Source organism: Canis lupus, chromosome 13, assembly GCF_011100685.1.
Source record: "Canis lupus familiaris isolate Mischka breed German Shepherd chromosome 13, alternate assembly UU_Cfam_GSD_1.0, whole genome shotgun sequence".
NCBI lineage: Eukaryota > Metazoa > Chordata > Mammalia > Carnivora > Canidae > Canis > Canis lupus.
In genome coordinates, this window is record NC_049234.1 from 51,974,981 (window position 1) to 51,994,706 (window position 19,726).

Here is a 19,726-nt window from a genome sequence, read left to right on the forward strand (position 1 = left end):
TACTAAGTGTTCTTTATTTGGAAAAGCATATTAGAATCACAGGTATAGATTTTCAAAAATATCTGTGCCATGTGTTCAGGCTAAAATTATAATTCAGTTTGAGGCTGGACCCGACCTCTTTAATTAAAAACAAAAAGTACAGGTCATTTCGAAAGCCGTTCTAATATAAGAAATTCAAGTGCACTTGAGTCCAGAGTTGCGTTTTACATTATTTGAAAAGTTTTCCCTTAAATATGTAAGTAAATCTTGGTCATTATTTCATACATAAAATGATGAGAAAAAATATGTGAAGTAACTTTCTGTTACATACACCACAAATGCACAGTTTTAACAAGTAAGGGATCTCACTGCATCAATTATATTCAAATACATTTATTATATTAAATAAAACAATTCTCCATTCTTTTAACTACACATATATTTTATTACTTAGTGGTTGAATAGCCTTCCTGTATGTATGTTTATAATCAGTATACTTGTGTTAATATTTAGATTGTTTCTACTGTTTCAATATTATAAATAATGTAGCAGTGGATATCATTATACATCCATCTTTATCAAGGTAACATCAGCACCAAGAACACTGCAGTCGGAGTTTCACAGGTGAAAGAGAATATGGTGGTTGTGATTAATGAGTTCATTTTAAAAATGAATCTTTGCAAATGTGTCAGATAATCTCCTTAAGATCCACTGCTTGGCCAAAGTTTATATAAATTTTGTAGGGAAATTATATTCTTTTCCCCAACCCTTGCCACTTTTTCTTTGGGAAATAGACAAACATGGACATGCATTTCTACGCTTGCATTCCTAATATATGATACATAAGGGCTTGACACTACTCAACTTCTGCTATGGACTGAATGCCCAAATTCCTGTATGAAAACCTAATGCTCAACATGGTTGTATTCATTGTGTTGTAGGACCTTTGGGAGATGCTAGGTCATAAGGGTGGAGCTCTCATGGATGAGATTAGTGCTCTTATAAAAGTGATCCCACAGAGGTAGCTCTCTAGCCACTAACCCAGGTTAGTGAGGTAACCCAGGTTACAATGAGACCATGGCCATGGATAAGTAAGTAGGCTGTCACCAGACACTGAATGTGCTGCAGCCCTCATCTTGAACTTGCCAGATTCAAGATGAGTGAGCACTTCCAGAGCAGTGAGAAATGACTATTTGTTGTTCATAAGCCACCTATTTTATATTTTTGTTATGGTAGCTAGAACAGAGTGACAACCACATCTTCAACAAAATGTACGTTGTTATTGATTTTAATCTTTGCTGATTTAAGAAATCAAAACACTTCATTGCTATTTAAATTTTCATCCCTTTCATTCCATAGATGTTGAGTTTTCCATATTTTTAAATATTTCTTGTTTTCTGAGTTTATGTTATTTACTCAATTTTCTGTCAGGGAACTTTTCCTACTGACTCACAGTAAGTTTTATTTAAGAAAATATTGACATTTACCTTGTAAGTGAAAATTTTCCAAATTATCCATTTCCTTCTATTTTATGTATACTTTACTTTGGCAAACTATTTATTATTTAATTTTATACTTCATGGCTTATAGCTCTGTGGTCACATTTGAAATTTCAGGCCTCCATTCTAATCTTAAGTTTAAAAAAACTTCATTTAACATTACATGAGTACATTACCCTTCCTTTTCTTTTTAATTCTTATATCTCTCTCCAGTTCTTTGGAGTTATAATTTTATCTCATCTCTGCACCTCATCCAACCTCTTTCAAATTTATATTTTTAATAAACCTCAACCTATTTATTGTCTATACTTATAATTATTTTTTCATATCAGAGAATGGCAACCTCTCTTTTTTATTCCTTCTTCCCTAAATTTATTGACCAATATTCTTTAAGAAACAATTGTGCTAATTTCTAATCATTGAAGCAGTTTACAGAAAAGTAAAATACTTGTGTGGATCAAGTACTGTGCTAGGAGCTGAGCACTTGGTGGTGAGACAAGTAGAGAAATCTGGGCCATAGAACCTAGAACCTTCTTTGATATATATTGTTCTTCAAAGTTGGTCAATTTCACAAAAATTATTTCACAAAAATTTTCACAAAAATTAGCCTCTTCCTCAGAGGCTTTTCATATATTCCACACTGAATATAATGAATTTTATAAAAGGGACACTTCAGATTGTTTTTTAATGCAATATAAAAATGCAATTCATAAGAGTGTATATGTGTGTTTTTTTTTAATATTGTATTTATTTATTTATTCATGAGAGACAGAGAGGCAGAGACATAGGCAGAGGGAAAAGCAGGCTCCATGCAGGGAGCCTGATGTGGGATTCGATCCCAGAACTCCAGGATCACACCCTGGGCCAAAGGCAAGCGCTCAACCACTGAGCCACCCAGGCATCCCCATAAAAGTGTATTTTAATATATTTTTTAAATTATTAAAGGCATACAAAGACTGGGCTTATTGCTAAGTACAGCAACATAAAATGTGTTACATATAATTTTAGTGTAAGTATGAGAAAGATGTAACTCAACATTTTTATTGGGAAGTATTACCTTCTTGTATCTTTTAGGAGTTAGGGCAGAAATAGTATTATATGTTTGGATCTTTTTATCCTTAGAAAATTTTTCCACTTATTTTTCTTTTAATTACTGAATGAAGAGTCTTGAAATCTCACTCCAATTGTGGACTTGCTATTTCTCCATATAATTCATGAACTTATTTTGCTTTGCTTCTTGTATTTTGATTTTTTCATTAATATACATTTAACAATTGTATGCCCTCTTAAGGAATTGTACCTTCAATGTCATAAAATCATCCATCTCTGTTCATATTCTTTTCTCTCAGCTCAACTTTGTCTATTATCAGTTTATCCACTTTTGCTTTCTCATGATCAGTGTTTGCACAGTATAACTTTTCAAGTTTTTTTTGTCTGCCATCTTATATTTTATGTTCATTTTTTTGTAAATAGAATATACATGAGTCCTGCTTTTTAATATAGTGTAATAATCACTACTTTAAAGAAGAGCATGTATTCTCTTTTATATAGTTATTGCTTATATGGATATAGTTAATTTTACTATCACTCTATTTATTTATTTATCTACTCTATTCTTTTTGCTCTCCTTTCTGTTTTTATTTAAATCAATTGTTTATGTTGTAATATTCTACTGTAACTCTTCCACTGACTTAGTAACTATATTTAATAAATATTTATGGGTACTCCAGAGCTCATGGTATGTTTAGTATATCATTATTTACCTCAGATAATTTTATTACACTTCACATATAACATAAGAAATTGACAAGAAAAAAAAAAGAAATTGACAAGAGACTTTAAATAAATTGTTAAAGGTTTTTCAATTAGCTTGAGGAGTGGTGAATAAAACTCAAAATCATGATCTCCATCTTTAAGTCATCTTTTAACAGCTTGCCTTACTTAGGCCACATCTATTAAAATGAAACAGAGCACTCACTGATGACTAGGTCTATATTGTATAGAAGATCACCCTGCCCAGGCTGTGAATCATGAAAAACATTTGAAGGACATTCTTTGTTTTAAGACAGGCTTGGTTTCAAAACTTGGCTAGCTACTTGTTAACCAGAGGTTAACTACTTGTTAGCTAATAACTTGCAAAATTTATCTTTAAATTTCATTTTTTCTATCAAGAATCAGAGGCAAAGCAAACCCACTTCATGTTAAAATAAAAGGAGAAATGTTACGGATACTATGTAGGTGCATAATAAGTATTCATTCCCTTCCTAAATTTGCAATACTTTCTTTGCTGTCAGAGGATTTAAAATATAAGAGAAATGAAGGAAATGCAATTGTGTAATTTTGGTTCTTTACATTTTTATTTGTAACTTATGGGAAAGATTTTATAGAAACAAGGTTTAAACCTCCTTCCTAAGACCTCCTTCCTGAAATTATACATTGTAATTAATTTTTGAATGCTAGATAACTAAAAATTTACTATTGTTAGAGGTAGTTATCTAATCTGGGTTGATATATATTTAGCATTATAATATTAAGACAGTTTTTCAATTGGACCATCCCATTCCATGGAAATAAATCTGATTATCTTAAGATAGAGAAGCCAAAACAAATCCATATTGGTTTTGAGTCAGAAACTTTGCATTATCACAAATAATTAATACCAGCTATGGTTGTTTGATTGTGTGCATATTCTGTTTAAATTTTATTAGACCAAAGAGTTTCAACAGTAGTTAAGCTCTAGCCAGTCACTTGGTTAATTGTTTATCAAACACACCAATCTTTCAAACATCCATAATTTTTGGCTGAATTAAAAGTAGAGGTTCTTTGAATCACTTTGTGGATTTTCTGGCAATGCTCTAACAGAAGATATCCTAACTAGGTAACTCTATTTAGTATTACTCGGTATCTGTTTTCATTTCAAATGGTTAATTTTCTTACCAAACAGAGTTCAATCTGGGGAAATAACCAATATCTAGCATGAAACCTTAGAAATATGTGCATCTATGAGCATCTTATATGGAAACCAAAAGTTACTATAAGAGTCTCTCTTTTTCATTTACCTTAGTCTGTGAAGGGAAACAGTGAAGTCCTCTGTATCCTGCTCTAGGTACTTTTGACAGTTTTCAATGCTTAAAATGTTAATTTAAAAAAATATTCTGTTGTCTTTTCTAAATCCACAGAACATCACAGCATCACAACTTCAAATATGCTTGGCACAGACTGCTGGAAATGTATTCAGTATAAAGAGATAGAAAAATATTTTTCTGGAGGAATGACTATGGGATCCTAAGTTTACTTTTATTTGCATTTGATCTTTCAAGCCTCTTCCCATTACTTAAATGACCAATGTGTTTGTATATTTTCTTTTGTCTTAAAAAAATTCCTCTTAAAATTCTGAATGTGTGGTGTACTTCAGGGTTTACACAACAAAGGTCTTTACTAGAATATCTTCCTATTTCCACACATAGAGATGTGAGCCTCATAGGAGTTATTCTCCAGTAGCATAGCCACTGTTGGGCACATATGCCAACATTTTTTTAGCTGAAGTTCTATTCATTTCTTTAGAAATCATAGTGCGATACAAATGACTAAAAATATTTGGACAGAAGTGTCAGAATGTAACAAGAGATAACAAGTCCACAAATATGTTTTTTAGTAAGTTCTAGATGATAAATTCCTTGTCTCTCGATTCAAAAGAGGTGCAGAAATAACTTTTCTTTTGTTTTTTTGTTGTTGTTGTTTTTCTTTTTTTAAGTTTTCTTTTGGATGAAAAATGCATCCATCAGAGTTTCAAGTGCTATGTGAAATAATAATAAATAATAATAGTAATAATAATAAATCAGAACTCATTATACATTTGTAGAATGCCTTAATAATTTTAAATTATTAGTAATTTTAAATTAATTTAAAGTTTAAATTACATTTTAAACTAATAGTAAATGTGGGTTATAGTAAGGTTGCAGGATGATTTAACATTGTCTTGATATCTACACAGGCATTATAAATTTTCTTACCTTTTCTTTTTCCTGACATGGTTTTCAAAGAAAAAAAGTTTTACAAAACAAACTGATTGCATCTCAATGGACTCAAGTTTTACCCTGGCTTATTCTTAACAAGTCTCTACCTGTAATTAGACCAAGGTGGACAGAAAAGCAAAAGAACATAGAGCCCGTTTATGGCAGTGAACATTGCCCAGGGAATGGCTGCAGTGATATTTCCATTTTTCACTCATAAACAAATAAACAAAAAGTATTTGCACTTAATTATATCCCAGGGAACAGGGGAAACCATGTATTCAACCTAGGTAGTCAGTCATTCAACACCACTGAAATCCACATAAGTAAATTGAGCTCACCAGTTAAAAGGGAGAGCCAGGTGTGATGTAAGGTGCAGAGAATGATTCTCTAGGAAAGAAATGAGACGTTAATTTAATTTCCCTCAAATATAAGAGGCAGAGACAGAGACAAAGAAAGTGAGATCATTTAATATGGAAGCAAAATAAATTACTTCAAAAGAAAAACTAAATCTCAAGACTGAGAAAGTAGCCCTTTATATGAAATATTTATCGAATACAGAGAGAAATAGTTTTATAGTAGGGTTTTTTTTTTAAGATTTTTTAATTTATTTATTCATGAGAGACACAGAGAGGCAGAGACACAGGCAGAGGGAGTTTTACAGTAGGTTTACTTTTGCTTGTATTTTAAAATCCATGTTATTTTATTTCCATATTTTTCATATTTAGGTGCTCAAATTGACATAAAAACTACATTATTATGAAATGAAAAATAGGTAATGGACTATTATAAGTTGTACAATGGATATATACCTAACAAACTTCTTGGTACATAAGCATTTGGTTAAGATGATTTGCCTAACTTCCTCTTTTTAGTGTTATTTAAGCTGAATCTTTACCTTAAATACCTGTAACACATCTGTTCTAATAGCAAAATATGCCATTTTCAGGACTATATGGATGCTTTTGTTATTCTCCTTTTTTACTCACCAGGACTTCAAAAATCTTTAATGTATTGACTCTATATGTTATTGACTCTATATCTCTAATCTACATGATTTTAGGAGCCATCAGACTTAAAAAAATTATCTACAAATATGTCCATAATATGGAAATGAGACAAGTAAGAAACAAACATACTTTTTAAACTTTTATCTTACCACCTGAGTACTCATAAAGATCATATGTTTTAACTTTTCAAGTATGTATTCTTTTAGTTTTCTTGCCTTCATTGCCTGACTCAAATTAAACAAAAGAAAAGGATTAGGGATCCCTGGGTGGCGCAGCGGTTTGGCGCCTGCCTTTGGCCCAGGGCGCGATCCTGGAGACCCGGGATCGAATCCCACGTCGGGCTCCCGGTGCATGGAGCCTGCTTCTCCCTCTGCCTGTGTCTCTGCCTCTCTCTCCCTCTCTCTGTGTGACTATCATAAATAAATAAAAATTAAAAAAAAAAAAAGGATTGAATATTACTTAATTACATAAAGATAGCACATGCAAATCTGGATCAAAAGAATCAAATCGGTGTCATTTTTCACAAGGCTGCTATAACTATTGTTAGGGTAATTGATGAAAATATTATGATTTGTTTTATATGATAGATATCAATTTCCACATCATAATGACATTTTCACTTGGCAGCTATCAGGTACTTAGAGGAAATGGATATATGTATTCTATGTTAGTATACAAATTAGATTAACCTGACAAGTTTCAAAGAAGATCAAGAAAAAAAAACTGACTTTAAATATGATTATAAATTTAAAGTACAGAAGATGAATGAATTTATATTTCAAAAGTACATCAAATTTAGGGTTCAAGTTGAAACTTGTAACTTCTAGAACCATTCTTTTTCTTTTTTTGAAGGAAACCTTGACAACTAGGGAATCCTGCCAGCACTAAAATTTCACATACTATACCTGAGAAAAAAAAAAAAGAAGAAGAAGAGAATTCACCTTTCTCAATAAATGAGGATGGATATATATAAAATACCAGTTAATATGAAGCCAATGATTAAAATTTTACTTTTGCATAATGTTTGACTCTATGGCAGATATGAGCACAATACTTCATAGGAGCCCATCAGCCTGCTTTTGTTGGTAAAACTTTATTGGAAGGCAGTCTACTCATTTACATATTGTCTACGGCTCCTTTCATTATTAACAGCAGAATTTAGGAGTTACACTTAACTACAAGTTATAGACTATATGACCTTTAACGATGAGAATACTATTTCTCTTTTCAGAAAGTTTACAGACAGAATTCTAAAAAATAAATTAATATAATTTGTTGTATTTTTTCCAGATGAAGAAAATCAACTATTTTAATGACTTTTTGTTTAAATGGCATTACATTAGAAATCAGTATTGCATTGGTGACATTGGGTTGGATATTTGAAAAGACTTACTGGACTCCATGCTGTATATCTGCATAAGTGTTTAATAAAATTAAGAGATGCAGCTGGAGATAGAAAGTAGTAGTAGGCTTGGGATCTCATCAGGTGAGCTCCTTGGGTCTCTTCCTGGTCACTGAGGATGTGTTCTCAGGGAGGAAACTTAGGATGTAGAAAAGCTACTTAATGCTTTCTTTCAGATGGACAAGCAGAAATTAATAGTGTCTTCCAAACACATAAAAAAATACATCTATCTATACGGGATTTTTATTAAACAATTATTTAGAGCTCCAGAGATCAGAAGCCACAGTTGCAAGTTCACTGTATGCCACGAGAGTCTTTTAATTCTAAAAACAATAATTCAGAGCAGTATAAAACTCTTAGCTGCTTAGATCTTGGAGAAAACCCAGTAGTGGTTAAGCAGTGATAGTGATAAAGTTGTAACCTAAAGGCATGAATTAATTTAAATCATCTAAGAATTTCATAATCACCCTGAATTGCCTTAAAGGCTCGTCTAGTTTGGGAAATTAGCTTTAACTTTATTCATAGAAAAAAGAGTATTCATTTCACTAGTGTGTGTGTTTTTGAAGAAGTATTTTTTAAAAATGCCTATTGGTGAGAAGTTCGCTTTACTTATCCACTTGGTGTTTTAATTGTTGCTGGCCCTTGACTATGGTCAGAATTTGATACTTTTTATGGAACCAAACAATACCTACAATGGGGCTCCTGAAAATACATTACAGAAACCATAAAGTGCTATTTTAGGGCACTATTTAGGTGTAAAAATGGGTGGTTCCCTGTTCAGAACAGCAGTGTTTCCTCCTATGAATGTTTTAAAAGCCTAGCATTAGTCAATTCGGCTGTAGCTGGGGAATCAAAAAACAAATACAGAAACAATTCAATTTTTTCTTCTTCACGTTACTATTAGCATCATTTTTGTTGGTGTTGTCTTGCCATAACAACCATTCCCAAATACATGGAGCAGCAGGTTTGCTTTCTTTGAAACATGAAGCAGAAATATCAGAGTTCCTCTGTGTTTTTTTTTTCTTAATGACTTACCATATCAGTTCTCCAAGTACAAATGAAATTTAAAAAACGTATCTATGACAGTTACAAAAATGAAAGATTCCCATATTTGTGAGAACTCCGTTTATTGAACATATATCCTTATTCCTAGTTTTCCAACATGAGGGGAAAAAAGAACTACACTCTGCACTGAAGAACAATACTCGATTTTTTTCTGTCTACAAGTTACTTTAATAGTCAATTCTCCAGGACAAATCAATTGCTTCATACCACCAGATATCTTATCATTTAGTGAGTATGCTCAAAATAATTATCTTGTTTCCATATATTTGATTCAGATAAAGGTTTATATGCATTTGAGTAATATAAATCTTTAAAAGCCATTCTTTTGGCCTCCTTTATATGACAAATAAGTATCATTTGTTATATAACATAGAATGAATATAATTTTTAAAAATCCCCATTCTCTCTTTTGAAATGATTGCCAAGTTTTATAGGGAAATTAATTTCATATGTCATCCATAATTGAACATTTGTTTCACTTCATTACTATTCTTTTTTTATCTTGTCCAAGCAAAAGCTTTGACTTAGTAAACGGACACTATATGTTAAGGTAAGACTACCAGAATAATGATGAATATTTCTGCCTTGAGGAAAATTTCATATTTTTCATATGAGAAAGATTTTTAAATGATCTCGTGAGCTACTTTTGAATATGGTTATATATAGTTCCAGAATCACATTTATTATGTGAAAATATTTATACAAGTTATTGCAATTCAATTTTAAGGCATGTTATTATGCATGAATATTTTATTTTTCTTGGTCAAGAATCCTCTATGTAAATACAGAATTTGTTTCTATGTATCAACTCTCTTATCATTATTTCTATTATTTCTCCCTGCCAGAAATTTTTTGAACTGCATTATGAGGTATGATACTTAAAAAGCAGAATTAAGATGCCATAAAAGCCTGCTCACTTTCTGAATACCATGAATTTATTTTGTTTTTGAGACTTCATACAGAGATTCCTTTCATTTTATTTCACTACCAGTTTGAAAAAATTAGCTCTCAATAATATATCCTAGGAATTCTAGTTGAAATTTATATAATTCTTCCAGTTGAAAGTTTAATGAATAATCCTCTTCTTATAATGAATAGTTCACAGGATTTTAAAAATAAATGTACAGAAAGAAATATAAGACCCAATTACTCTTTTGTACCTCTCCACCCTATCTTTTTTGGAGATCTCTGCAGAACGTCTAAGGAAATATCCCATAGGAAGAAGAAAAATATACAGAGCTTGATGTTTATAAAAGAAAATAAGATGATGTTAATCTAAATAGATAAGAAATGAATAGTTACTTTCTCATACACCATACTTTTACTTTATCAAGAATTCTAATTGATGTAGCTCATTTTGCTAGTAAATTGTGATAATTTCACATTAGTGTTATCCTAATATCTGTCGCTTTGAATTTTGGGAGAATTCAACATTAACTTAAAATATGATCTAGAAGCAAATTATTTCATATCATGACTGGCTTGGTAACTTTGATCTTATGATTGTAGCAGATTAATATGTGATCGGTATGACTATCTGTGACTATGTTACTTGACAGAATTGGGAGTATTATATTATCACTAAAACTATGCACTGATTGGATAAATTGCATTTAAGATTGTTGTCATTATTATTGTTGTTTTCCCACAATTAGCACAACTCCAAGTAAAAGTAACAATAACCACGTTAAAAATAATCCTGACTCAAACTTACTAATCATGAAGGACACACATTATTTCATGCATTTTCCATTATAGGACCTCCAAAGCCAGGCCAGGTTTGAAGGCTGGTTAATTTAGTGGTGAAGTGATAATAACATGAAACCAAAAAAGTCTCTGGCATCTCTCCTGTCTGGTGTCCTAAGTGAGTCATTTATGTCCTCAGCCTGAGTCTTCTTAAGTCTCTCATGATGAGTGAAGCAGAACTTGTTCACATACAACTATGTCTAGAGGCAGAAAAAAGAGTAAGAAAATCACAAACATGTATTGCCCCATCTGCCAAATCCAAGCCAAATACCCATATATTTAAGGAATCATCATTGAGTATGCTCTTTCTCGATTAGTTATAAGCAAGGGAAACAGAACCACTATAATGGGATTTTACTTTGTGTATGTGATCCATATCCATTGAGTTGGGAGATGGTCTTATGCTTTGGACGTGTGTAGGACAGAGGTGACATCACAGTGAAATCAGCCTGCGATGTTTAAACTAAGGAAGTAGGGGGAAATGAGTGTTTGGTAGAATAACAGTATTATTTTAACAGTCCATAATATTTCAAATTAACAGCATAATTATGCTTAAGACTGATCCATATGAATGATCAGTGTATGAATGGTCTCCTGGATTTAAAGTACTACACATTTAGGAAATATTGTTTAAAGAAATCTAAAGTGAAGGATTTGGAAAGAATCACATTTTATTCCTCCTAATTTGATGTAATATAGATTAACTGTAATATCTTTTCTATGAATAGTGCCTACTTGTTTCTATGAGGGCTTATCATATCTATTTGGGCCAAAGATGTCTACTTTGAAAAATTGCAGCTTATTATATTTATAGGCCTTCTTACCTTCCCGGTTATTATCTTACTATTGCATTTAGAAACAGGCACAATGCTCCATTTTAGCAGGTGAGTATATCCTCCAGTGGAAATATATTTTCCCTTAACCAAAAAGATAGTAACTGGCTTAAGTTCACATTAGCTTTCTTTATCATACATGTAACATTTATCTTTCAAATCAAATTGTGGTAAATCAATTCTAATCATTTTATATGCACACCAAAAAACTGAAATGAAAGAATTTAAGACTTTTTTCTTATAGCCTTGTTTGTTAATTTAATTTATTGCCTTAAATAAAATTTCTTAGTAAATAATAAATTTTAGGAGGAAATTTTACCATTATTAATATTGTACTTGGTGGTTCACTTAATAGTATCAATAACTCTCTAAAGATTTATTTTTACATCTAATTTACAGAAGAGGAAAATGAGGTTGACAGATATTAATTACCTTGCACAAATTTACAAAGCTAGCAACTGGTGTCTCTAGACTTCCATACCACAGCTATCCAATGTCAAAGTCCATGCTGTTTCACATTTGTCATAATGTGAGGGTATATCAGTAAAGTCCAATAGCTAAATAAATGGTGAAACATCATAAATAACAGCTTCTAATAGTGTTTTCTTTGGGATATAAATAACTACCAACATGATGATAAAGTGGTTCAGTGATCAAAATATTTGAGAATGGTGAACTAAAGCATGTTAAATTATTTTATGTTAAAATTTTCTAGACATTTTAATGTCTTTATGTGCATTATAGCTTTTGAATCTCTAAGGCAACAATATAGAGTTATATCTAGCAAAAATGATTCTATCATAGAATTTTTGGATGTTCATCTCTTTTTGGTTCATGTACAATTTAATGCTTTAAGAAACAGAAAGTATATAACATTATCTGCCAAACTTAAAAAAGCTATATATTATATTTCAAATCTATACAATAGTAGGTAACATTGTTTTTTAAATCTATATCTATCCAGATATTAATTTATAATAGACCCCCTAAATTTTACCTCAAGATATTTTCATAGAAAATACCAGGATTCTATTATTGTATTCATAAATATTTTAGAATAAATTTTAAAACAGTAAAATATTTTTGTAAAATAATCATTTCATTATTATATTAAATGATAATTTAATTAAAATTAATCTCATACCATTAGATATCTAGGAAATTTTCAAATTTTCTCATAAATGTGATGTTTTAGCCATATTAATTTTTTTAAGATTTTATTTATTTATTCGTGAGAGACACGGAGAGAGACAGACAGAGACACAGGCAGAGGGAGAAGCAGGCTCCATGCAGGGAGCCCAATGTGGGACTCGATCCAGGGACTCCAGGATCACGCCCTGGGCCGAAGGCAGGAGCCACCCAGGGATCCCGCCATATTAATTCTTAAACCTATTAAATAGACATTATATGTAGAATGTTTAAAAATCTTTTATATGCTATGTAAGTGTTAATATTGGTAGCATAAAAATAACAAGCATTTACTGGATATATTAGCCGTTACTAGTTGCAGACAATAAAAGAAATATGAAACTTACCTTTTCTCTCAAGGAAGCTTAGAGTACCAAATGTTTCGTGGACATTCAGAAGTTAAAATAATTGCTAAGAGCTAGAGTACAAAAGCAACTAGTACCAGCTAGTATACCTGGTATACTTGCTTGGGGAGAGGTTCATATTTAGTATGTAACAAAATTTTTCTCACACAATGTCTATGTCTAAGATAAACTGCTTTTAACACTAAAATATAATATACCTATGCAATTTTATCTTTATCATTTTTTTGCCTCAAATATGAAATAAAATCCTTTAATGACTATCTGATAATGATCACAATAAATATTAAAAGATGAATTTCCTGGAAAGACCACAAATATATGGAGATTAAATAACATGCCATTCAACAATGAATGGGTCAGCCAGGAAATAAAAGAAGAAATTTTAAAAATACATGGAAACAAATGAAAATGAAAACACAATGATCCAAAATTTTTGAGATGCATCAAAAGTTGTTCTAAAAATGAAGTATATAGCCACAGAGGCTTATCTCAAGAAACAAGAAAAATCTCAAATAAACAACTTAAGCTTATACCTAAAGGAGCTAGTAGAAGAACAATAAGGCCGAGAGCCACAGAAGTAAGGAAATAATAAAAATTAGAGCAAAAATAAATGATACAGAAAAAAATTAAGAAAAAAAAAGAAATGATATAGAAACTAAAAACAAAACAAACAAACAAATAGAACAGAACAAGGAAACCAGCAGCTGGTTCTTTGAAAAAATTAGTAAAATTGATAAGCCTCCAGCCAGACTTATCAAAAAGAATAGAGAAATGACCCAAATAAATAAAATCACTAATGGTAGAGGAGAAATAAACAGAAATACAAACAATTATAAGAGAATATTGTAAATAAGTAACCATATGCCAAAAAATGGATAACCTGGAAGAAATGGATAAATTCTAGAAACATATAGATTGCAAAAACTAAAACAGATAGAAATAAAAAAACTTGAAGAGACCAAAAACCAGCAAAGAAATTGAATCAGTAATTATAAAAAAAGAAAAAGAAAAAAAAAAATAACACAAAACTGCCAATAAAAGTCCAAGACCAGAGAGCTTCACAAGTGAGTTTTACCAAACGTTTAAAGAAGAGTTAATTCCAATTCTTCTCAAACTATTCCAAAAAATAGAAGAGTGAAGAAAACTTCCAAATTCATTCTATGAGGCCAGCATTACCCAGATATCAAAACCAGATAGAGACACCAGAAAAAAAGAGGACTGCAAGCCAATAGCTCTGATAAACATAAATGCAAAAATCTTCAACAAAATACTAGCAAACAGGGGTGCCTGGGTGGCTCAGTGGCTGAGCATCTCCCTTTGACTGTTTCTCCCTCTGCCTGTGTCTCTGCCTCTCTCTGTATCTCATTAATTAATTAACTAATTAATTAATTACATTTTAATTAAGTAAATCTTTTTAAAAATGCTAGCAAACAGAATCCAACTATACATTAAAAAAAGTCATTCACCATGATCAAGTGGAATTTATTCCTGGGTTGAATAGATGGTTCAAGATTTGCAAATTAAAGTGATACATCACATTAATAAAAGAACCATATGATCATTTAAATAGATTTTTTAAAAGTATTTGAAAAAGTACAATATCCATTCATGATAAAAACTCACAACAAGGTAGGTTTAGAGGTTTACTTCACATAATGACGGTCATATATGGAAAAACCTCTAGCTAGTATCATCCTCAATAAGGTAAAATGGAGAGCTTTCTTGTACAGTTAGCAACAAGACAGGGATGTCCACTCTCACTGCTTTTATTCCACACAGTATTGGAAGCCCCACCCACAGCATCAGACAACAAAAAGAAATAAAAGGCATCCAAATCAGAAAAGAAGTAAAACTTTCATGATTTTCAGATGACATGATACTCTATATAGAAAACCCAAAAGGCCACCAAAAAATTGCTAAAAGTAATAAATGAATTAAGTAAAGTTGCAGGATAGAAAATCAATGTATAGAAATCTTTTGTATTTCTATATGCCAATAAAAGCAGCAGAAAGAAAAATTAAGGAATCAAACCCATTTACAATTGCACCAAGAATAATAAGATACCTAGGAGTAAACCTAACAAAAGAGGTGAAAGGCCTGTACCCTGAAAAGTGTAAAACACTGATGAAAGAAATTGAAGACAACAGAAAGAAATGGAAAGATATTCCCTGCTCATGGATTCAAAGAACAAATACTATTAAAATGTTTATACAAAGTAATCTAAACATTTAATGCAATCCTTATCAAAATGCCAACAGCATTTTTCACAGCATGTTTTCCAAACAGTCCTAAAATTTATATGGAACCACAAAAGATCTTCGATAGCCAAAGCAATTTCAAAAAGGGAAAACAAAGCTGCGGGCATTAAAATTCCAGACTTGAAGTTACATTGCAAAACTGTAGTAATCACATAGTACGGTACAGTCACAAAAACAGACACGTAGATCAACAAAACAGAATAGAAAACCCAAAAATGAATCCACAACTGTATGGTCAATTAATCTTTAACAAAGCAGGAAAGAATATCTAAAGGGGAAAAGGCATCTCTTCCAAAAATGTTGTTGGGAAAACTGGACAGCAACATGCAAAAGAATGAAACTGAAGCAGTTTCATATACAAAAATAAACTCTAAATAGATTAAAGACCTAAATGTGAGACCTGAAACCATAAAAGTCTTGAAGAAAGCACAGGCATAACCTCTCTGACATTGGCTCTAACAAATTTTTTTCTAGATAGGTCTCCTGAGGCAAGGTGAACAAATGCAAATATAATCAGGACTTTTTTTTAAAAAGAAAAAGAAAAAAAAACAAACACACACACACACACACACTTCTGCACAGCAAAGAAAAAAATCATCAAAGTAAAAGACAACCTACAGAATGGGAGAAGATATTTGCAAATGACTTATCTGATAAAGGGTTTTTATCCAATTGTACATAAAGAATTTGAAAAACTCAACACCCCCAAAATGAATAATTCAACTAACAAATGGGCAGAGACATTTTTCCAAAGAAGACAACAGACATATGAAAAGATACTCAGCATCACTCGTCATCAGGGAAATGCAAATCAAAAATACAATGAGGGGTACCTGGGTGGCTCGGTCAGTTTAAGCGTCTGACTCCTGATTTCGGCTTGGGTCATGATCTTAGGGTTTTGAGATCAAACCCTGCATCAGGTTCCACACCCAGCAGAGGTCCTCTCTCGCTCTACTCCCGCCTCCTTCACTAAACTAAAACACACACACACACACACACACACACACACACACACACACCCCAAACAAAAAGCAAAACAAAAGAAAACAACTACAATGAGATATCACATCACATCCGTTGGAATGGCTAAAATCAACAACACGAGAAACAACAGGTGTTGGTGAGGATATGGAGAAAGGGGAACCCTCTTGCATGTTGGTGGGAATGCAAACTGGTGTAGCCACTGTGAAAAACAGTATGGAGGTTGCTCAAAAAGTTAAAAATAGAGCTACCCTAGGATATAGCACACTGTTATCACAATCACACTGTTGCAGGGTTCATATCTCACAGAGCCCAAGAATGAGTTTCATGCACACAAAAGGGTAAAGTGAAGGTTTATTAAGTGAAGGTAAGAACAGAAAAGAAAGAAAAGAAAGCTCTCTAGCGTTAGAGTGAGAAAGGTCCCACTGAAGGCTTTTATGGGCGATTTTCTATGGAAAACTGACCAGGGAACTTGGTAAATATCTATAACATTTAGGACAAACACAGTGGATTTGCAAATATCATTAAATACCTCGTCTATATTTAGAACAGACAGGGTGGATTTGTTATGTGCTCTGGTTAATATCTTGACTATGACATTTCTCCACATCTGGGATTTCTGTGAGTTTGGTCATGTTGCCCCCTGTGTGAACATAATCAAAGAGCGTCTACCTATCTCTCCCTACTTAACTTTGCCTGTCCCTTACTCAACACTACTAGGTATTTACCCAAAGAATATAAAACTACTAATTCAAAGGGATACATGCACCCTGATGTTTCTAGCAGCATTGTCTATAATAGCTAAACTATGGAAACAGTCCAAGTATCCACTGACTGATGAATGGAAAGAGAAGATGTGGGTTATAGACACAATGAAGTATTATTCAGCAAGAAAAAAAGCGTGAAATATTGTCATTTGCAAGGACATGGATGATGCTAGAGAGTATTATGCTAAACAAAATAAATCAGCAAAAGACAGGTACCATATGATTTCACTCACATGTGGAATTTAAGGAACAAAACAAATAAGCAAAGGGAAGGGGGGCGGGGGCAAACCAAGAAACCGATTCTTAACTCTAGAGAAGAAACTAATGGTTCACCAGAAGGGAGCTCGGTAAGGGGGATGTGTTAAAAAAAAAAAAGGTGAATTTTTATCATATCACATCCCTGCATAAATAGTCTATTATTTAAAGATCTTTAAATACTAAGAAAAAAAAAAGATCCTTCTCTTTGATGTTGATTACTTCATGTAGAACCAGATTTCTGTATAGTATCATTTCCCTTCTGCCTCAATACTTCTTTTGAAATTATTCAAAGTACAGTCTGCTGGTGATGAATTCTTTCAGCTTTTATATGTCTGAAAAGTCTTTACTTCACCTTATTTCATTCATATTTCAGTCTCTCTCTCTCTCTCTCTCTCTCTTATTTTTTTTTTCACGGAAGTTTCATTCTGGATAGATTTTATCACCATTTCTTCAGTTCACCAATCTTTATTTCTGCAATATCTAATCTGTGAATCACACCCAGTGGATTATTCATTGTAGGCATGTAGTTTAGACATTTAGACATATTTAGGTGTTTGATCCAGCCGCCCCTCCAGTTTATGTCATTCTTCCTCTACTTAGCATGCTCAAGTTTTTCCTCTAGCATCTTCAGCATATGAATATACTTATGGTAACTATTTTAATATCATTTTCTATTAATTCTATTATTTATGCCATTCCTGCATCAGTTTTGATTGTGGGGAGCCTGATGCGGGACTTGATCCCAGGACCCCAGGATCATGCCCTGAGCCAAAGGCAGATGCTCAACTACTGAGCCACCCAGGTGCCCCTTAAGGTTTGTTTTTAAACATAGTTAAGTTACTTGAAAATTGATCCTCTCAGTTTTTACTTTTAAGCTTTGCTATACAAGACCCAAGCTCTGTTTTATCCAGAATAATTTATTCCCCATTACTCAGGCAGTACCCTCCAGGGTACTATAACTAATTCTCCATTAATTATGGGTTTTTCCACTTGAATTGGTGAGAAAAGAGCTATTCCTAGCCCTATGCGAACTTCTGAGATAGCTCCTTCTGCTACTTTTGTGTGATTCTTTCTTGGCCACATGGTTTCCTGGCAGGTAAGCCTCCTGCTGAAGACTGAGGGGAAGCCTCTGCAGATCATTCTCTTTCTGTGCAGCACTCAACTATCCTACCCTCTGTCATATATCCAGGTCCCCACCTTGGGTTTTGCCTGTGTTTCTCTTTCCCATTCTGTGACCACTCTCTCCAGGAGTTGAACTAGGGCAACCATCGACTCTGCCAATTTATTTACTTCATGTCTCCCAGCAATACCTAATCATTGTTCTTTGTCACTTGCTATCAAAGGTATTTAAAACATAAGTTTTATATATTTTCTTCTTTTTAAAGTTATTTCAGATAGCGCATTAAATTTAGTTCTTGTTACTGCATCCTTACTGGAAGAAGAAATAGACACACATTTCTACTTGTGCCCCAAAGATAATTGAAGGCAGACCCATACTTAGAATTTTTCAAAAGGAATTCTTTTTTCCTTCCAGGGTTTAGGCCAAAGTAGGCAAGCTTACTTGTTGCCTCCATCTGCTATTGGATCAGCTGCTTTCTTCCATCAGTTTCCAGAGATTGCAACCACATGAGGTCCTAGATGTATGGTGAAGTCTCAGTTTCAACTGCCAACGTTGCCTGTGTCTAAATCAGGGACTGGCAAGCTGATTCTGTAGGAGACCAGGTAGTAGCTATTTTAGGTTTTGTGTGAGGGTCACATATGGTCAAATTTGCATATTCTTTTTTCTTCCCTCTTTAAAGAAAAAAAGCCAATCTCTGAAACTGTAAATTTGTTATAAGGTTATATACTCTACAGAAACAGGAGGAGGCTGGCTATATTTTTCTGTGGGTTGAGTCTGTTGATCCTTGGTTCAAAGTCTTATTGCTTAACTTTACATGGATATGAGAACCTAAGTCTAAAAAATATGGAGACTCCCCTAATTGCCTCTAACAATACAGTACACATTTGTAACATTTTGGTTTTTAGTTCTCCATGGTAATTCCCTTTATGGCAAATTTAAAGGGATATTCATTATTTTGTATTTGGCATTTGTAGCCATGTTGTAATAGGAGGTTTTCAGATTATTTAATGCCTCCATTTTGCCACCCTTTTTTTCACGACTGCTATAATTTGGACATCATTTTAAATATTGTCACTCCTTATAACAGTTGGTCATAAGGTAAGAAAGGACTCACAGTGTCACATCCTTAAAATGAACAATAGGCATCAGAAATTAAATGCTATAGGAAGGGTAATCATTTGTATTTTCTTTCTTTTGGTTTTTAGATTTGCTAAATCTTCCTTTATCCCTTGCTCTTTTTTA